Below are 8,313 nucleotides of genomic sequence, written 5' to 3'. Positions count from 1 at the left end.
GGTGAAAGTTATGGCGGGGGGGGGGGGGCAGTAATTCTTATTTTTGAAAGCAACTCCACGAGATATACTGCAGATAGTCAGAGAAGGAGCCTGTGGAGTTTTTCTCAAAACTCAAATTCTTTTTTTTTTTCAAATTCAATGTGAATGTTTCTGTTTTCACTCTTTTTTTTTTTTTTTTGAAGGGATACTGCATTGAGAAAGCAGAATGGAGGAACAGTCAACAATAGTCATTTTTCCTCCCAACTGTATGAAAAGACCTTCGATTAACTGAGAAGTCAAGTACAAGGTTCGCCTTCGATCCATCTATTTGACTGATGCAGGCGACCGCAATCGTCAGGTGGTTTGACACAATGTGGCCTCTTGTGCATGACAGAATTCCGAAGAACCCCATGCATATTTAATAGGAGACGGCGCGTCACCTGTTAGATGGATTGATTCGGGTGCACAACAGTTTAATTACCTGCCCGAATTAATCGATTTTAGGTCACTTTTCCCCTCGTTTCTGGAAGTGCCTTTGTGGACATGGACATTGGGAGCTGTAGTTGTGTCAGGCTACCCCTCCCCCCAACGAGCAAGTTTTTATGTGAATGTTTCGGTGTTTTGATAGAGAACGTACTGAAAATAATACGGTTGAACATCTTGGAAATTAAATACGATATGATATGCAATAAAGCGGAAGTATCAGTTGAGCAGAGTAGAAATGGTTGAATGGATAAATGATTTGCAACCAACCCCAGAAGCCAACTGCAATACAGTAATTACAAAATACATGTTACAGATCGTGAGTCTTGAAGTATTTTCCCTCATGTAGACCTGGAGATAAATTTGAACGCATGGTAAAGCTGATAATTGATAAAACAGGAAATGGGGTTAACATAGGTCTCTTCGTGGTGCACCCTGGGTAAGGCAAAATCTGCTACGGCTTTGCCACTTCTCCAGGACTCCGATCAGACTGTGACCATGGAACATTTGAGCGTGTGCGCTGCACTTAGTGATTTTAGTTCTATTGTCGAAAAGTATTGGAGAACACGTGCACTGGCATAAGTGCTATTGTTAGTGCGTGGCATTTTCAAAATAAAAATAAAGAAAAAGAGGAAATAATTGGGAAATTAACAAAGCCTTTTGCAGACACACTAAACTTGAAAGTCGAAGGTATTTTTGCAGTTAGGAGCTTTTTGTCAAGTTTTAGCGAAAAAAGCTTTTCTTTTTTTTTTTTTTTTTTGGTTCCTTCTTTCAGTCAAGTACCTACAAGTTTAATACTGTGTAAAAATGAGCCACTTTACCATTTTATCAAAACGTACAAGATGGACAAAAAGATAAACTCAAAGATAAAAGATTCAGGAATACGGGAAAATTTTGTTCCAATTATTTAATTCAAAACCATAGCATGAATAAATGTGGCCATCAGAGATTGTTCAATGCTTTTTTTTTTTTCCAAAATTAATGACTAACATTAAAATGCACTGTCGTACAAAATTATAAGGGTCTTTCTCCAAAAAACATAACTTTTGAACGCAAATATTTTTCAATTTTGAAATCTTTTGTTTTCTTTTTTTTTTCATTCTTACATGAAAGTGTTACCTACTAAGTAACCATAAACAACGGCCCAACTAAGTTCCAATTATTTTACTCCTAAGTTAAAAAAAAAAAAAAAAATTAAAAATGCCTTCAAGGAAATAAAAAAAAGAAAAACTTTTTATATTTAAAAATCAAGACCAATTTAATATCAAAGTAGTGATTTTGTTAATTGTGCAAACAATAAAATATTTTACTGATTAGTGGGAATATAATATTAAGCTCTCTAAATTAAAGTACGGCTTAATTAGTAGTTTCAAATGTATGTTATAAAATAGTATTTATAGGATATATTGGCAATTAATAATTTTGGTAGAATGCCTATTATTGACGTATTTCCCCTCAATCATTTATTTTGACTTCAGAAATAACTACATTGATAAGGTCTGTCACGGAGGTGAGGAATTTTCCTTTAATATAGGCCTAATAGATACATTTTTCATGGGAATTTTTTTTTTTTCTTCGTTGCAACAATCTGCAAATGTTAAAGCAAATGAAAACACGTTCGCCTCTTTTTTTACAATTATTTACATCCCTGAAATTCAAGTTCACGGAAGTGACAAGTCAGAATAACTACACTAAGTTTTTAAAGCAAAATCTGTCTTCTTTTTCGCCAAAACTCTCACAACTTCAACTATGGCTGAAAATAAACAAGAGGGCTCTCTTGTATCACGGAAAATAAAATTTGATGTCATTACTGCTACGTGTTAACGAGGAATAACATTTTGTGTTTAGGTAACGGAGGTGAGAATTTATTGTGCGACATGACTCTTTATCCAACTAAAACGAACTAAAACACAGTATTAAAAAATTAAATATACTTAAACAATTAGTATTTGAGACACTTGTGAAAGGAACAATCAATAAGTATATACTTTTAATTAAACAAGTTATTAAGCAACATAAACAGTCACACAAGGTGTGTGACATGCCACGGAGGTGAGAATTTACATGTTGTGAACCAAAAATATACTGAAATAAAAATTATTATTAAAATTGTTTGGCAGGTTTAAATAGATATATTTTTGATGAAATTAAAAAGTATTGTTAAATAAATAGTTCCTTAAAAATGTTTTGTAAACGGCGCGTAACAGAAAAGTTACACTTTTTGAAGAATGACCCATAAACTCTCGAAACTTTTAGCATTGTTTTACTCATAACTTCACTCAGTTTAATGTTACTACTATATCAAACAAAATTGTCCTAAATTCAGTGAAACTCATAAATTTTATGAAATGATTAATGTAATCCGTGGCGGCTCGTGGGGGGGTGGGGGACATAGGGGGCCCGGGCCCCTTCGCGTTTTTTAGACAATAATTTATAACTTTTTATTTATTTTCCTTTTTGTTTAACGGTAATAAGAAACTGTTATTTTACTTTTTAAGAATTTTAACATATGTTACATTCAAAAAAGACTGAGACTATCAAGGTAATTTTTTGCTTGAATTGGCATGGTTTCTATCATAGGCATTTTAAAATCCTTCAAATTTTCAAATGTAAGATGTGCAGTATTTGACAGTTCTAACAAAACAGAAAGCATGAATACCCAAAACCATTTTGAATATAAAATCGGACCATAAAAAATTTCTCCTTGAACAAAACAAAAAACAAAGGGGAGAGGGGAGAGTTGTAAAGAAAATAGCAATTCTAAATTTTGTTTCAAGTCATATTTTACCGTTTGACATGATAAAAAAAATCTAATGACTACTTTATAAAATTAATGAGTTGTACTGAATTTCGGTTTATTTTGTCAGCTATTCATCTTAACTTTAACAAATTAATATTAAACTGGAATAAGTTACAAGGGTAAAACAATGTTAAAAGTTTTCGAGTTTTAATTTTGTCTGGCAGTGTATTTTAAAGTTTGTCATCAATTTGGAAAAATCAAGCGTTTAATAATCACTAATGGAAACATTTATCATACTACGGTTTTAAAATAACTTATTCGAACAAAAATTTACCGTAATTGAAGATTTTGTACAGTTTCCCGTGATGATAAAATATAAAAATGGCATAACCGTCAGTTTTAATAATTTACTTTTTTTTGAGTTACACTGAATTCAGACTTTTGTTTCCAATTATTAATTTTTATTTTTATGCAAAAAAGTCAAAAGTTACATTATGATTTAAAAAAAAAATTGAATCAATTACTTTGTCCGCAAGTGTATATTATGAGTGTAGCTGCGAAGGTTGGGGCTCGGTGTCAACTCACCCTCCCCTAGAACCCATAGTTTGAACACATTTTTCCAACCCTAACATGAGGTAGTGTATGTAGATGTAAGAATAATTATGACCCCCCTCAGTGGTGTAGGGATTAATTTTCCATAAAAGGAGGATTCATATGAAATTTTTTGAAATTAAAGGCCGAAAAGCACAATTTTAGACCTTTGAATGCGTGTCCATACATATAATTATGTTGCTTCATGGGAGTGGGGTTATGACTCTCTAACTCTCGGCCACTCCACTGACCCCCCTCACACAAGGTAAATTCCGGCTTCCTCTAGTGATATAGTATATAATTTGTAGTTTAATACGACGATATGGAAGTCACTTTACGTCTACACAAGATCTTTTTATAAAAAGATTTTAACATAAAGAAGGGCTCTCAGAATTAAACTAGGGGAGACAAATAATGACGCTTTTTAAAAATGCCGTTTTTCTTTTTTCTCCATCAAAAAAAATCGATCGTCAATTTAGCCTTAAAAGCAGAATTCTTCTAAAAAGTCAAACGCTCGGCGAGGGAGCAGAAGCCACTCCATTATTGAATAAATAAAGAAACAAGCAAAGAAAGTGTCGAGCCCTCAATTTTATTTCTCTTTTTGTTGCCGAACAATGAGACGAGGGCGTGAAACCGTTTCAGGCTGATTTCCAATCCAATTACTGTGTTGAAAGTGGCGGAGAGCTTTCGGAAAATAGCGGCTTGATGAGGGCCGTTATTGAGGGGAGTGTGACGAGGGTCGTGCGAACGCCGCCACTTGTCATCTGAGCTCGGGAAGGGGGTGAAATTAGACGAGCCTTGTTGATCAATGAAAGCGCGAACTGCCGTCAAATTGGACGCCGGCGGTCAAACACGGGCAGACCATTTATCGGGAAATTTTACCGACTGAGTATTCAGTTACGACACTTGTTTTCAGGGGCATCCCAAAGGGAGGTCATGGGAGGACACTGTGACCTTCCGAAAATTTCTTTATTTGGCAAATTTCGTCTGACAATTCGGCAAGATTATCATCATTCGGCAAATTTTGTCTGACGATTCGGCAAAATTATCATTATTCGGCAAATTTTGTCTGACGATTCGGTAAAATTATCATCATTCGGCAAATTTTGTCTGACGATTCGGTAAAATTTTGTCTGACGATTCGGCAAAATTATCATCACTCGGCAAATTTTGTCGGACGATTTGTCAGAATTTGAAGTTCAATTCGGAAAAATAATCATCATTCGGCGGAATTTAAAGCTCCATTCGACAAAATTTGGAGTCCCATTTGGCAACATTATCTTCATTCGGCGAAATTTGGAGTTCCGATTGGCGACATTATCTTCATTCGGTGAACGTTGGAGTACCTTTCGGCAAAATTGTCTTCTTTCGACGAAATTTAGAGCTCCATTCAACAAAATTTGGAGTTCCATTCGACAAAATTGTCTTCATTCGGCAAATTTGGAATTCCGTTCGGCAAAATTTGTTCCATTCGACAAAATTATCATCCTTCGGCAAAATTTGGTTTTCCATTCGGCATTTCCGCCCTCCCAAAGATTTAAGTTCGGGGCGCCCCTGCTCGTTCTTGGTAATCTACCGCATCGCCATAAACCTGACAAGGGGGGGAAAGGCCTCTTATCAGGGAATCACACGAACAGTAAGTATATGATGGAAAACGTTATCGAACCCCGCTATAGTGAACCCGGGTGTAACGATTCCCCGAATGTAGCGAACCTTTTAAACTGTCGTAGTTTATTCATAAACGCTGGTTACGATGGCCAAACGTTAGAGAATCAGCTTCAGCGATCTTATTTTATATATATATATATATATATTTTAATTCCAACTTTTTATAGCCCTTTTCTCAGCTACGTCCATTACCAAATTTTTCTATAACCATCTTCTACGATAGTTATCCACTTTTTCACAATAATATTTGGATCCAAACCATATTTCTCACGCATTGTTCTTCTGATAACATGATAATATTGTGAACTTTCACTGATCATCACTAGGCAAGCGAAAAGCTTTTTCTATAGGGGATAAATTTCTTCTGAAACACAGGAAAGAAGTCAGTCCTCAATTTGCAAGAAATTTTACCTTTCTAAATTTACTGTAGCTAGTATCAGACAGAATTGTAATTTTAAGGTAGTTGTCAGTATTTTGAGCAAATCTTTAACCACACATAAACTTGATAAACACGTTGTAGATTTGTTTACGAAATAATTGACAGAAAAATCAACAAAATTTACATAAAATCAAAAAGATTGTAACCAAAAAAAAAAAAAAAAAACATTTTTTCTCATGCTATGGGTAAATTCAAAAAAATATATAAATTTTTATAGTTTGTTTATTACAATAGCTTATTCTAATATTTTACTTAATTTCATCTTAATTACTAATAGAAATAGCGCTTTACAAAGAGTTTATTATAAAAGTATCTGAGCACGTTTGAGCTTTTCTTTTCTTTTTTTTTTCCTTCTTTTTTTGAAAAATTGGATATAGCGATCTAAGTCAATCAGATGAGAGTTCGCTATAGCGCGATTCGACTGATAGGTAGCCGTCGAAAGAGCAAATTGAGACTTTTTTAGCGTATGCATTATTAGCCATCGTCTCCCTGTTATCAAGTTGTAAGGTTTAAAAAGTTTACAGGAATTTTAAGAAAAGTGCCAAATTAAAAAATTTAGTGAGAAAATGAAGGTATCAAGCCCTTTCAGTGGTGTCCAATATTTTTTACTCAAGGGACCTCATATTAAAATGATTCTCGCTTTGTGCAGAACACATATAAAATTTCGAAATTATTTAAAACTTTTTTAAATAACGTGGTAAACTATAGAAAAGGAAAGAAAATTAAAAACCAATAATTGTTGTTTTCCTTACTATGTTTCTTTTTCGAAATGCATCTGTTCTTCAGAAACTCTTTTATAACTGCTGGTTCCAAATTTGTAACATTTCATAGGTCACGCTTTTCTATTTTTAACATCAAACAAAAGAACGGGCCACACGGAATAGCTTCGCGGGTCGTAGATTGGGCACCACTGGCGTAGGTAGATCCAGCACTGGTGATCTTGCTCTTGTTAGATTTGTTTTTTCTGTTTATTTTGTTTATTTCTTTTAAAGCACTAACAATACTTTATTGATTATTATTAAGGGGAATTAAAGAGCATTTTACTTGTTGTGCTGTAGAAGAGAACTATTTTAGCTGGTTTCGGAAGAAGTTTTTATTAAAATGTTAGAGCTAAAACGTTATTTAAAATTAAAAAACTAAAAAAACACGCTTTAATAGCAAAATGACTAAAAAGTTAAAAATAATCTTTGGATGACAAGTATATAAAGTAATTGTCTAAGCACTTAATTTTACTGTAATAGAAAAGAAGCGTGGGGGACTGACTATTTACATTTTTACATGGATAACAAGTGGAAGAAATTTAAGACAACTGATAAGATGCCCCCCCCCCACTCTTTTTTTTTTTAACTTACGGTAAAATTAGGTGTTTGGTCAATTACTAGTGTTCTGTATTGTAATCTATAACAAGCAAAAAACCTACTCTTACGTGCTATTACATCAAATTTTTATTTTTAATGAAATCATGTTAAATTTGTTCAGTGTTTATGCAGTAATAATCAATTTCAAGGCACCATCGGACCCTCCAGATATATTTTTTTGCCGTTAAACTACTTTTACATAACAAAATATCTCTACAAAAGGCTCTGCTATTTAGCGTTTTTCATATTTTGGTTTCTTTCACTCCACCTTACTAAACGTATCAAGTCAGTTTTTTTTCTTAGTAAATCGAAAAATAAATCGTTTCTCGACACAAAGATATTTAACTCCATGCTGATTTTTGTATTGGATTTCTTGCAGGGCTTCCTAGAGCTTTACCGGTCTTCGAGGAAAAGTACACTTCCCTTTGTAACGAACTTCGAGGGACCGCAAATTTTGTTCATTGTAACGGAGTTCGAGCAATGTAATGACATCCTTTTGGAAGGTCACAGTGACCTTCCATCCGGGTACCTCTGATAGTGCGGGTGAAAATTTCGTGCGTTTTACTTTTCCTTCATAAATTGAAAATAACTGTATTTATTTCCTACCTAGGAAATTTAAAAAATAATGCCCAAAACAATTTTATTTTAAGCTTTAAATTTCCAAAGAATAACATATTTTCGAGTAAAGGTATGGAGGAAGATCTTTAGAATGCTTGAAAAGTTTTGATATTTATAAAAATAAATTACCTGTAAAAGTTTTTAAAAGATACATGTAGGTTCATGTAAAATCTACGGATTAAATAAAAACTCGTTACAAAAGCTTTAGGTTTCCATTGAATATCACATATTTTTGAAGAAGAAATTCCGAAACTAGGCCTTTATTCAAGTTTTATTACTTTTTTTAAAAAATATTAAAGGTAAAATAAATAAATATTAGAAAAAGCATTTTTTTTTCCAGAGACTTAAGGTAAAAGTCCATTACGGTATTATCTTCATCTGAAGATAATACCGAAAATATTTTTAAAAGAAATGTTTGCTTCCTCTAAGTAAACATT

Source organism: Uloborus diversus, chromosome 5, assembly GCF_026930045.1.
Source record: "Uloborus diversus isolate 005 chromosome 5, Udiv.v.3.1, whole genome shotgun sequence".
Taxonomy (NCBI): domain Eukaryota; kingdom Metazoa; phylum Arthropoda; class Arachnida; order Araneae; family Uloboridae; genus Uloborus; species Uloborus diversus.
The sequence above is the reverse complement of the archived record's forward strand: the minus strand, read 5'-3'. Positions refer to the sequence as shown.